The sequence below is a fragment of the Balaenoptera musculus genome, chromosome 1 (genome assembly GCF_009873245.2).
Source record: "Balaenoptera musculus isolate JJ_BM4_2016_0621 chromosome 1, mBalMus1.pri.v3, whole genome shotgun sequence".
NCBI classification, from domain to species: Eukaryota; Metazoa; Chordata; class Mammalia; order Artiodactyla; family Balaenopteridae; genus Balaenoptera; species Balaenoptera musculus.
The window spans coordinates 119,743,112-119,755,901 of NC_045785.1; the positions used below are offsets into that span (position 1 = coordinate 119,743,112).

The 12,790-nt window shown below is 36.9% G+C and overlaps 1 long non-coding RNA gene across 1 annotated transcript; it reads right to left on the reverse strand.

Annotated features, from left to right (window-relative positions):
- Positions 1–8,411: 8,411 nt before the first annotated feature.
- On the reverse strand, positions 8,412–11,027 carry LOC118885210. The gene is made up of 3 exons (XR_005017465.1): positions 10,921–11,027; positions 8,987–9,136; positions 8,412–8,857 (listed from the first exon to the last, which is right to left on the reverse strand). It is a non-coding gene; the product is annotated as an uncharacterized LOC118885210 (long non-coding RNA).
- Between the last annotated feature and the right edge of the window lie 1,763 nt (positions 11,028–12,790).

The following is a 12,790-nucleotide window of genomic DNA, read 5'->3' on the forward strand; positions in this document are numbered from 1 at the left end:
CCTTTATATATGTATGTTGACTATTTAAATATTGTTTTGTAAATTGTTCAATTATGCTACTGGGTTGTGTGTTTTTTCTTATTGATTTGTAGGAATTCTTAACATTTTAAATGTTTTTTCTGTATCTATTGAAATGATATGTTTCTCTGTTCCCTTTTTTTTTTTTGTCAATGTACATTACACTGATTAATTTTTTAAAATTAAACTACCCTTGAAAAATTAGGTTAATGCTACTTGGTTATGATGTATATCTATTTCTGTATATTGCTGGATTTGATACGCTAATTTTTCAAAAGGCTTTTGCATCTATGTTCATGAGAGAAATTCATCTACAATTTTCCATTTTTGGAATGTCCTTTTCAACAAGGTTATGTTGGATTCTAAAAATGAGTTGTAAAATGTTCCTTCTTTTCTAATTCTCAGGAAAATGTTGTGCAACATTAGTGTTATTTCTTCCTTAAACATCAGAAGGAATTAACCCATTAAGTCATCCAGGTTTGGGGTTTTCCTCTCCCCCTCCAGTTTTATTGAGATATAATTGACATGTTAACATTTTTTTACTTTCAGAAGTACAGTATAATGAATATATATGTATATTATATATATAAATGATCACCACAATAAGTTTAGTTAACATCCATCACCTCACATAGTTACAATCTTTTTTCCTTGTGATGAGAACTTTTAAGATCTACTCTCTTAGCAAGTTTCAAATATACAATACAGTATTATTAACTACAGTCACCATGTTGTACTTTACATTCCCCAGAAGTTATTTATCATATAATTGGAAGTTTGTCCCCTTTAACCACCTTCACACATCCCCACCTGTGGCAACCATCAATCTGTTCTCTGTTTTATGAATTTACTGTTTTTAGATTCCACATATAAGTGAGAGTATACAGTATTTTTCTTTCTTTATCTGACTTATTTCACTTAGCATAATACCCTCAGGGTCCATCCATGTTGTCCAAAATGGCAGGATTTCCTTCTTTTTATGACTGAATAATATTCCATCATATATATCATATATATATATATCACATTTTCTTTATCCATTCATCTAACCTAAGCCACTTAGGTTGCTTCCATATCTTGGCTATTGTAAATAATGCTGCAATGAACATAGGGGTGCATATATCTTTTCTAATTAGTGTTTTTGTTTTATTCAGATAAATACAGAGGATGGAATTGCTGGATCATATGTTAGTTTTATTTTTCATTTTTTTGAGGAATCTCTATCCTGTTTCCCATAGTGGCTATACCAATTTACATTTCCACCAACAAGGCACAAGGGTTCCCTTTTCATCATGTCTTGGCCAACACTTGTTATATCTTGTCTTTTTGATGATAGCCATTCTAACAGGTGTGAGGTGACATCTCATTGTGATTTTGATTTGCACTTCCTAGATGATTAATGATGTTGAGTGCATTTTCATATACCTGTTGGCCAACTGTATGTCTTCCTTGGAAAAATGTCTATTCAGATCTTCTGCCCATTTTTTAAAAAATTGGACTGTTTGTTTTTTTGCTATTGAGTTGTATGAGTTCTTTATATATTTGGATATTAGCCCCTTATCAGATGTATGATTTGCAAATGTTTTCAGATATTTTGTGATTTTCTTTATAGCAGGATCTTATTTTATTTTATTTATTTATTTTTAAGTTTTTCTTTACTTTTTTGGCTGTGTCGGGTCTTAGTTGCAGCACACAGGATCTTTCATTGCAGCACTTGGGCTTTTCTCTATTGCAGCATGCAGGGTTTCTCTCTCTAGTTGTGGTTCGCGGGCTCCAGGGCACATGGGTTCTGTAGTTGTGGTGCGCAGGTTCCAGATCACATGGGCTCTGTAGTTTGCAGCACACGGGCTCTCAATAATTATAGCACGTGGGTTTAGTTGCCCCATGGCATGGGGGATCTTAGATCCCTGACCAGGGATCAAACCCACGTGCCCTGCATTGGAAAGCAGATTCTTTACCATTGAACCACCAGAGAAGTCCCTATAGCAGGATTTTAAATAACAGATTTAATGTTTTAGTAGATATCGATCTTCAGATTCTACTTCTTTGTCTGTTTTAATAAATTGCCTTTTTGTGGAAGTTATTTTATCAAAATTTTCACATGTATTTGTATAAAGTTCTTCACAGTATCCTCTTTTCATCCTTTCGATGTTCATAAGATCTATGGGAATATTGTATTTTTTATTACTGTTATTGATAAATTTTTTACCTTAAAATAGTTTTATTTCAAAACAGTTTCAAGCCTACAAAGTTACAATAATAATAAAAGAATTCCCATATTTCTTAATCCAGATTCCCTAATTGTTATTTTTTTCACATTTGCCCCCCATTCTCTCCCTCTACACACACACACACACACACACACACACACACACAACTTTTCTCTGCAATGATTTCCCATCAATGTAAATACTTCAGTATGAGACCAACCAAAATAAGGACACTTACCGACTTTATCACCCTCCCAATCAGGAAATCAATTTTAACATAACACCATTAACCAATCCACACACCCTATTCAAATTTTACTAACATCTAAACAATGTCTTTTTTCTTTTTGTTATAGAATCCTTTGTGTGTGTCAAATTTAATCATCATGTCTTATTGATTTCCTTTAATCTGCAACAGTTCCTCTTTTCCTCTTCTCATGTCTTTGACAATCTTAAAGAGTTCAGCTCTTTCATTCTATAAGGTGCCTTTCAAACTTAGTCTATCTGATATTTTCACATGGTCAATTCTATGGAAAACCATAGAATTAATGCTGTGCTCTTGTGGTAGTCTGAATAATGTACCCTCAAAAATGTCCATACCCCAACTCCCTGTGAACCTGTAGCTTTACATGGGACTTTTCAGATGTGTAGCAGACATTTGGTATCCTGAGGCACTTGCCTCAGTAGGTGCATCAATCCAATCAATCACAGGCAATAATTTAAGTGTGATATCATTGCATTCCATAAATTACTAGCATTCCATTTACCATGGTCAGAAGCTCAGCACTGAGTTCAAGCCCAAAGACATGACCAAACCAACCTCAAAAGTCTATCTTTGAGTGACTGTTTCTGGGGACAATCAGTTTCAGTTTCTGAGTCAATTAGGGTTCAGTTAGGAGGTAAGAATCACATGTAATTTTTAAAGAATGCAATATGAAAAACTGTTAAATAAGTTTAAAAACTGTTCACAAGGTATATTTAGAGACAAGAAAAAGCAAACAAAATTATCACTGAGGTAGAAACTGCAGGAAGCAGCTACCAACTCTAGGAGGACAAAGGGGTAAGGCTGGAAAGATTAAACTGAACAGCTTAGAGTAGTAGTCTATAACTGTAACCCACACATCTGAGGAGGGAACACTGCTCAATTGGTGTTTGTGTCTCCAAGCTCCATGGAGGGGCACTTAGGACTCGGACCAAGACCTCTGAGGAGCAAGCCTGTCCCATGGATCTATCGTGGATTCTGAGATGTCCCTCCACTCTACTAAACATGCTCAATATGTTGGCCACGGAATGTTCTGTGACTTGATTTTGCCCATGAAACAAACACCAATCATGTGTACAAAGAACAGCTAAACTGCAGGATTACTCTCTTCTAATCAACAGTAGAAAAATGATTACAAATGGTGCTGAGCTTTATGTGATGTGAGTCTTTGAAGATGATTGCTGTCCTATCCAGCTGAAAATTGGGTTTTATTGTTACCTGTGCTTAATTCTCCTAAGAGAGAAAAGTAAGTAAGCTTCTTGCTTACTCCATAATGGCCCTTCAAGGCCAAAAGTTGTTTTGCTTTTCTCATCCGCTTCAGTTTTTTTTGAAAAATCATCATTATAAACACTGGTCATTTATTTAAGTGATGTGAGTGACAAGACAGCAGGACTGATAGTCCTAAGTGATAACCAGAATACACCACTGTCACTCTTTCCACTGCTAGCAGCCTGGTCCAAGACACCAGCATCTCGCATATTAATTAGTAACTTAGCCTCCTAGATGTTCGCCATTTCTACACACTTCTAAGTGTCCCTTTCAATCTGTTCTTAACACAGCCACCAGAGCGATCATGCTGTGTTAAAAGCTAGGTCAGAGTATGGTTACTCTTCTGTTAAAAACATCCTGATGACTTCCTATCATGCTGAAGAAAAGGCAATGCTGGGGTTATAATAGCCTTTAAATTCTCGCAAGACTTGCAGATCTCCCCTCCATTCCCTGGCTCAGTGACTGCTACCTTTCTGACCTCGCTTTCCGCTCTTCTCTCCTCACTCACCTGTCCTAGCCACACTACCCTCCTTGCTGCACACTGTCCACAGAGGCAGGCATGTGTGAACCTCAGAGCACGTGACCTCGCAATGCCCTCTCCTGGAAAACTCTCCCCAGATATCTGCATGGCTTTCCTCCACATCCTCCTTCAGAATTTTACTCAGATATATTTTCTAAGTGAGACTTTCTCTGTGATTCTAATTAAAATTTTAACACACACACAGACCTTCTGCTCTTATCCTCTTCCTGCTTTACTGTCTGACTTCTCCCACAAAGATCTGAGTTCCATAAGGTCAGGGATTTCCATCTCTCTTTTTTTTTTTTTTTTCATCACTGAATCCCCAGTATCTTCCAGATACTTGGCTCATAGTATGGCATTAACAAATATTTACCAAATTAATAATTAGATGAGCAAATGATACATAATAAACTAACAATTATTGGCTGGTTGGAAGCAAGCCTCTTCCATCTCTCTCTTTTTAAATATTAAATCATAACAGGTGGTACTGAAGAAATTTACCTCTTAGGGGGCCCTGACAACCATATAATCCTGTGCATTTGTACAGTGTTTTAAAATTTGTAAAATACCTTTACATATATTTATGTAACTAGAGCCGCAATAACTAGAGCAGTTATGATTATTTTTCTCATTTTCCAGGAAAGAAGATAGAAGCACGGCCATGAAGGGGCTTGCTGAAGTTTGTGTACTAATAAAAGACAAAGCCTGTGTTCATATTATGAGGAACTGGGAGGGAAGGATGACTTCTGGGAATGAGGAAAGGAAAACCTCAGATTTTGTGATCCCCAAATGTAATCTCTTGGGAAAAAACACTTTGCCTGGAGTACTTAACAATAGTAAAGCAAACAATGTTCCAGGAATAAACATTGGGTCTATTTTTAGTCCACTGGTATGCACAAGGCTACAGTAAGTCTGAAGGAATGTGTTTTGTATGATGAAGAATAAACTGAACTTATTTGGTACTGTTTCCTTTTATCCACTCCCTCACCCTTGAGTCCCGAAGACCATTTATGCTTATTAAAGCTCTGTTATCTTATGCACTGGGAATAAACAAATGGTAAAATGAGACAAAGGCTGAATGGGAAATCTCTTTGGTGTTAAAATTGGTGACTTAAAATACATGGAGAATATCAGAACTTCCACCTTCCCTTGCTATTGCTACATGTGCAGAAGCAGAGTATTTCCACAACTATAGTAGTTGATATAACCTAAAAGATGTACTTTTCATATTTAAGGGCAAAAATCAGAGAAGTTGAAATGCAGAGAAAGTTTTAAAAATAAGTTATGAGACCTAGATTCTAGACCCATCTTTCCTGCTAATTGTGTACCTTGAGTAATTAATTTACTCTTACTAGACTTCCATTTGTTTTGTTTTGTTTTGTCTTGTTATACTTCACTTTGTTTTGTTTTCCTGTAAAATGGGGTGGGGATGGGGGCACAGTGAAACTAAGTGTCACTTAGTTTGATTTAAGATGTACCACTATAATTCTTTGATAGGTTGTTTTATGGAAAACTATGGGATGGAGACTGGTCAATTTGTCTAAAATTTAAAGTAGGCACACAGCTTTAGTATCTCTTCATTCATTGTTCATACTCAGTGATATCTTCCTGTGCCTTTTGAAGGAAATATGTCTGATATAGTTCTGGTATTATTTTCTCCAGACTCTTAAAGATCAGTACAAACTGGTTATGGGACACCTAGTTTTGTACTCAGTAAGTCTGGGTACAATAATGGCTGTGGTTGGAAGTTTGCCATGTGTATTAGTATAGATAGGTATATGCCTCTTGAGAGATTGGGAGTCAGTGGGCAACAAGGGAGTCCACTAGAACAAAGTGAAGCAACATGTAAGAGTGAAAGTCATTAAACAGAAGACATGCCCAGGCACTGAATCTTACCTCTTCAGTCTGCTGGTACGCTGTGACTCCCAGTTGATCAACTAACCAGTCAATACAATAACGTATTGCACACAATTGATACTACGAGAGTTCTGAGGAGGGAGAGATGATTACGGACTGAAGTCATTAGAAAAGATTTCAGAGAAGAGGTAGAATTTAAGAAGGAACTTGAAGAAACAGGAGAAAATGCATCGATGGAGAAAATAATAATAATGTTTCTGATGTGAAGGACAGCATAAGCCCAGATGGAAAGAACAGAAATGTCTCTGGGAGTACTGGGGCAGATCAGATTAACTAGCACCAAAGATTAAGGTTGGAAAGCAAGAGGGAGGAGATATGGGGATGTATGTATATGTATAGCTGATTCACTTTGTTATACAGCAGAAACTAACACACCATTGTAAAGCAACTACACTCCAATAAAGATGTTAAAAAGAAAAAAAGAGTGGGAAGCAGTGAAGACATGTCTGTAAAGGTAAATTAGGTTGAGACTGAGGATGGTTTAGAAAAGAAGTCTGAACTTGAGATTGTAGAGTTCAAGAGGTTGCAACCTGGTGACCCATGACTTGGAACTGACTTTCTGATATCATTTCTTCCTTCCTCCCCTCCTTCCTTCCTTCCTTCCTTTCTTTTGCTTTCTTTCTTTCTTTTTTATTTTCATAGGATTTTTAAAAACAGGATTTGAATGCAGTAGGCTAAGCATGTGTAATCCTGTTTATGATAGTTTCCACCACTTTTTAGAAACACTTTTTATTTTGAAATTATTTGAAAGTTATGTAAGAGTTATAGGAACAATAAAGCACTTCTTCATATCCTCCATCTGTACACACACATAGAGACATCTACTTTTTTCTGAATCATTTGAGAGTATATTACAAATATAAAAACCCTTTATGTCTTAAGAATTCAATATGCATTTCCTAATAACAAGGGCATTCTCCTATAAAACCACTGTACATTGATCAAATTCAGAAAACTTAGCATCAATATAATAACATGATTTATTATACTGCCTATATTCAAATTTTATGTTCTCTATATCACTTTTTCCCTAATTCAGGAGCCAATTCAAGAGCTCTTTTTTTTTTCATTGTCATGACGCTTTAATCTTTTAGCCCATTATGACCTTGACATTTTTGGAGAGTAAGGGTCAGTTTTTAGAATGTTACTCATTTTTTAAAATATTTCTTCATGGTTAGATTCAGGTTATGCATCTTGGACAAAAATACTACATGAGTGATGTTTTGTTCTTTATGGTACCTCATATCAAGAGGCACATGGTTGGTGACATTAACCTTCTCCCATTATGTGTCCCATTATTGGTGATATTAGCTTTGATCACTTGATTAAAATGATGTCTGTGAGGTTTCTCCGTAGTAAATTTAACTTGATTAAAATGATGTCTGTGAGGTTTCTCCGTAGTAAATTAGCTTTGTAATTGATAAGTGGGGAGATGTTTTGAAATTCTGTAAGTATCCTGTTCCTCTTTAAACTTTCACCAAATAGCTTTGCCATCTATTGACGATATGTGAGCAGGCTATTTCTTTGCTTTAAAAATTCCGAGTGGTGGCAGGATTCTTTGGAAATTTCTATGTGAATAATCATGTTATTTTAAAAAAATATATTTCAATCAATCAAAATGTATTCATTTCCCACCCCAAACCTTTTATTTATGTTTCTTGACCTACTATTTGCTAGGACCTCAAGTACAATGTTGACTAGAAGGGATAAGAGCAAATATCCTTGTTTTGCTTTGGATATTAGGGACAAAGTTTTCTGTCTGTTCATTGTAGGATTTTAATAGATGTTCTTTATCAGAGGAAGTTCCTTTCTATTACTATTTTTCTCAGTGTTTCTTAATCATAAACAGGCATCAATTTTCAAATTTCTTTGCATCGATTGAGATGACCATATTTTCCCCCTTTATTCTACTAAGATGGCAAATTATTTGTTGATTATCATTAGACCAAACTTGCATTCCTGAGATAAAACTCACTTGGAACTAATGTATTTTTCATTTTATAAATTTCCTGATTCAATTTTCCAATATTTTCTTAGGGATATTAGCAGGTACGTTCAAAAGAGATATTGACCTAACACTTGTAATAAATATACTTTGTTACATCAGTTTTGCTGACATCAAAAAACTAGATGTGAAATGTTCCTTCCTCCTTTATTTAGGAAGAGTTTGTATAGAATGGCTTTATTTATTTAATAAATATTTTATAATTCACTTGTGAAGACATGTAAGCCAGGGGTTTTCTTTGGGAGAAAAATTTTGATAAAATCAATTTCTGCTTTAGTCGTCTATTGCTGTGTAATAAAGCACACATGCATTTACAGGCTTAAAACGATGACAATTTATTGTTTCTCAAATTTCTGTGAATTGTCTGACTTTGTCTGGGCTCACTCATAAGTTTGTGCTAGGAGTCCCAAGATGGCTTCACCCCAAGTATGTTGGTTGGGGCTGGCTGATGGTTCAGCCTTTTCCTTCATGTTTTCTTTCATCCAGAGAAGTCTCAGAAGGGTGTTCCAAAAGATTAAAGGTGGAAGCTTCATGGCATCACATTCTGGAATTCTGCCAGGCCTCAGTAGTCATACACCATCACTTCTGCACATTTTATTGATCAAAGCAAGTCACAGGGCCATTCCAGATCAGGAGCAGGGGAAGAGACTCTGCTTCTGAATGGAAAGAGTAAAAGAACATACAGAATATAAGGGGTTGTTGCAGCTAGCTTTGCAAATAACCTACCACAGTCAATTAAGGCCAGAATAATCCATATCCCTTCCACATGAAAAGCATACTCGCACCTCTTTCAGACCCCAAAATTTCATCCAATCAGAGCATCAAGCTTAAAGTCCATGATCTCATCACGTAAATCTTGTCCAGATATTGATGAAATACTTTGGCTGTAGTTTGTCGTGTAGTTCCTCCGTACTCTTAATGCAGAGACCTGTGAACTAAAAATAACATTATCTCCTCCCACTCATACAAGATATAATGTTGAAAGAGGGGTAGTATATTGGCTATAGATACTCCATTAAAAAGGCAAAGGACAGGAAACTCATGGAACTGCTGGTCTGTAGCAATTCTCACCTCTAACCATATATGTGTTAATTCTACCTTCTACAGGCATAAAGAATGTTTCTTGATTAGGGCCCAGTACTAATCCCTGAGAGAAGTCCCCTAACCCATAGTTCTTCTCAGCTCTTGGTTTTTCTCTCTGGGTGTCAGTACTGTGCTCTAGATATCCTTCCTTTTTCAAAGGAAATGGCTGTGCTTGTAGCTGACTAACTTTTTCAGCTTGCTTTCAGCCTGAAGAAAGTTAGGGTCCCAAAGATCTCTTTCATTTTCCATTGTCTTTGACCCTTCTTAGTATAATCTAATAGCCCTTCCTTAAAAACTTTTTGGGATTTCTATGTATCTGGTTCTAGTTCATTCCACAAGATAAAATCCATTTACACAATCCATTTTCAGACAGACTTCCCTCTACTTGGAGCAGCATGTCAGGACAGTGCCTTTGAGGTTCTTAGATACTCTTTTGCTTAGCTGAGAGAGTATAGCAAATATCACCTTAAATCTTTCAAAGAATTTTTAAAAAGGGTTTTACACTCTTGCCCTTGATTTTATCTATATCCTGGGGTAATTTCTTACTTTGAGAAACTTACACTAATTATAGAGACTCGAAATGTGAAAAAGTTTCATTTTCTAACCTTATGTATCCTTGGTCCATATTTCCTCTGAATTGTTTGGAAACTATTACTGCTCTAGATTGTTTCTCTTTTCTCATACCTTATGCAACTTAAAAAAATTGATACTTTCAAACTTCTGCTCGAAAAACTTCTTCTCCTTGCTTTACTACAATCTATTTTTTCACACAAAATACAGAATGATCCTTGTAAAAGTTCATGACAGTGGTCCACCTCTAACACAAATAGTGTTTTTGAGTAAGTTTTAAAAGGTTGTCTCTTCCTGAAGACATTTGCTGACATCTCATGGAGAATTGTAATGGATATATATATCTACAAATGTGAGTGGCAGCTTCTGAAGTTGTACAGTGCAAAATCTGTATATCTCTATGACTGGTTTTGCATTATTCCATGCTCAAAACCTTCTGATGCCTTCCCTTCACAGTCAGAAAGCAATAAAATTGAAAGTCCCATGTATGCAGACTATATAAATAATTCCTACAAACTAATAATGTAATTGGTAAAACACTTGGATAGACTCTCTACAAAGAAAGATATAAAAATGGTCAATACACACAGAGTATTCAACATCGTTAGATGTCAGAGAAATGCACATTAAAACTCCAATGAGATAGTTCTATGCACCCACTAGAATGGCTAAAATGAAAAAAGGCTGACAATACCAAATGTTGGAGAGGATATGGAAGAACCAGAACTCTTATGTTGCTGAAGGGAATAAAGAAGGATACAACTCTTTTAGAAAGCCGTTTAGCAGTTTTGTTTCATTTAAAGTCAAAAATACACTTACCCTATGACTTAGCAATTTCAGTTTAAAATATATACCCAAGGGAAATGAAAAGATATGTCAACACAGTGACTTGTACGCAGTAACGGCCAGAGGAAATAATTCAAATAAATACTAATGAAAATAGATAAATGATTTTGGTATGTTCATACATTGGAATACTAATTAATTAGAAGTAAAAAATAGGCTAATCATACATGCAAGAACCTGGATAAATTTCAAAAAACATACTGAGCAAACAAAGACTTACCAAAAGAATGTATACTCTGTGATTCCATTCATATGAAATTATAGGATGGGTGAAAATAATCCATGATAGAAAAAAATTAGACTGTATGCTTCAGGAGGCAGGGTGGAGACGGACTGGAAGTGGATATGAAAGAACTTTCAGGGGTGATGGAAACATTCTATACCGTGTTTGAGATGGGGTTACAAGGGTGAATGTAATTATCAAAATATATCTAATTCTCTACCTAAGGTCTGTGCATTTCACTGTATACTAATTTTATTTAGGGCTTCCCTGGTGGCTCAGTGGTTGAGAATCTGCCTGCCAATGCATGGGACACGGGTTCGAGACCTGGTCTGGGAGGATCCCACATGCCGCGGAGCGGCTGGGCCCGTGAGCCACAATTACTGAGCCTGTGCGTCTGGAGCCTGTGCTCGGCAACAGAGAGGCCGCAGCAGTGAGAGGCCCATGCACTGCGATGAAGAGTGGCCCCCGCTTGCCACAACTAGAGAAAGCCCTCGCACAGAAACGAAGACCCAACACAGCCATAAATAAATAAATAAATAAATTAAAAAAAAAAAAAAAAAAATTTTATTTAAAAAAGAATCAGGGGCTTCCCTGGTGGCGCAGTGGTTAAGAATCTGCCTGCCAATGTAGGGGACACGGGTTCAAGCCCTGGTCCGGGAAGATCCCACATGCTGTGGAGCAACTAAGCCCATGCGTCACAACTACTGAGCTTGTGCTCTAGAGCCCATGAGCCACAACTACTGAGCCCACGTGCCACAACTACTGAAGCCCACGTACCTAGAGCCCATGCTCTGCAACAAGAGAAGCCACCGCAATGAGAAGCCCATCCACTGCAATAAAGAGTAGCCCCTACTCACCACAACTAGAGAAAGCCTGCGCTCAGCAACAAAGTCCCAAAGCAGCCATAAATAAATAAATTTTTAAAAATTTAAAAAATAAAAAAGAATCAGTGCCTGGGTCCAACACGATCCTTCTCCTGGCTGCTTCCCCCGTCCCATATCCTACCACTCTACTCCTAACTTACAGTGCCCCAGGCACTATGCCCTGCTTGTTCCTCAAACCTACCAAATACACTCGCCCATTCTTTTTTTTTTTTTTTTTAATGTCTGTTCAGTTCTTCTGCCCATTTAAAATAATTAATTAATTAATTAATTTTTGGTGGGCTTTCTCTAATTGCGGCGAGTGTGGGCTACTCTTCATTGCGGTGAGCGGGCTTCTCATTACGGTGGCTTCTCTTGTTTCAGAGCATGGGCTCTAGGCAAACAGGCTTCAGTAGTTGTGGCACACGGGCTCAGTAGTTGTGGCTCACGGGCTCTAGAGCGCAGGCTCAGTAGTTGTGGCGCAAGGGCTTAGTTACTCTGCGGCATGTGGGATCTTCCTGGACCAGGGATCGAACCCATGTCCCCTGCATTGGCAGGAGGATTCTTAACCATTGGTAATAGTATTTACCAGAAGAAACTTGAGGTCTACAGTCAGGATGATAAAGCCCATGTGCTCCATGACAATGGTTTTGCAGTTTTAACAAAGTAATATCCATACACAGAACACAGAATCCTCCAAAGTCTGTTCCAAGTTTCATTCCCAGAAATTACTTCAATGAGTAAATACTTTCTAACTAACTTGCAGCTTCACTATGTCCTGCTAATTCATTGTGCTGCACTTGCTCAGGAATGATCTTTAAAGCATTTAATGTAGCAAAGTTTATCAAACATATTGTTCCCCAACTGCTTGAAGTTTATCCTACAACAGCTTCTATGACTCATGGAGAAAGCAAGCTATAAGGATTACAAGTGATTTTTTAACCTTTTTAAAAAACAGAATAAAAAAAAACTTTAGTAGAAACAGTAACATTTACAAGAAGTAAAAA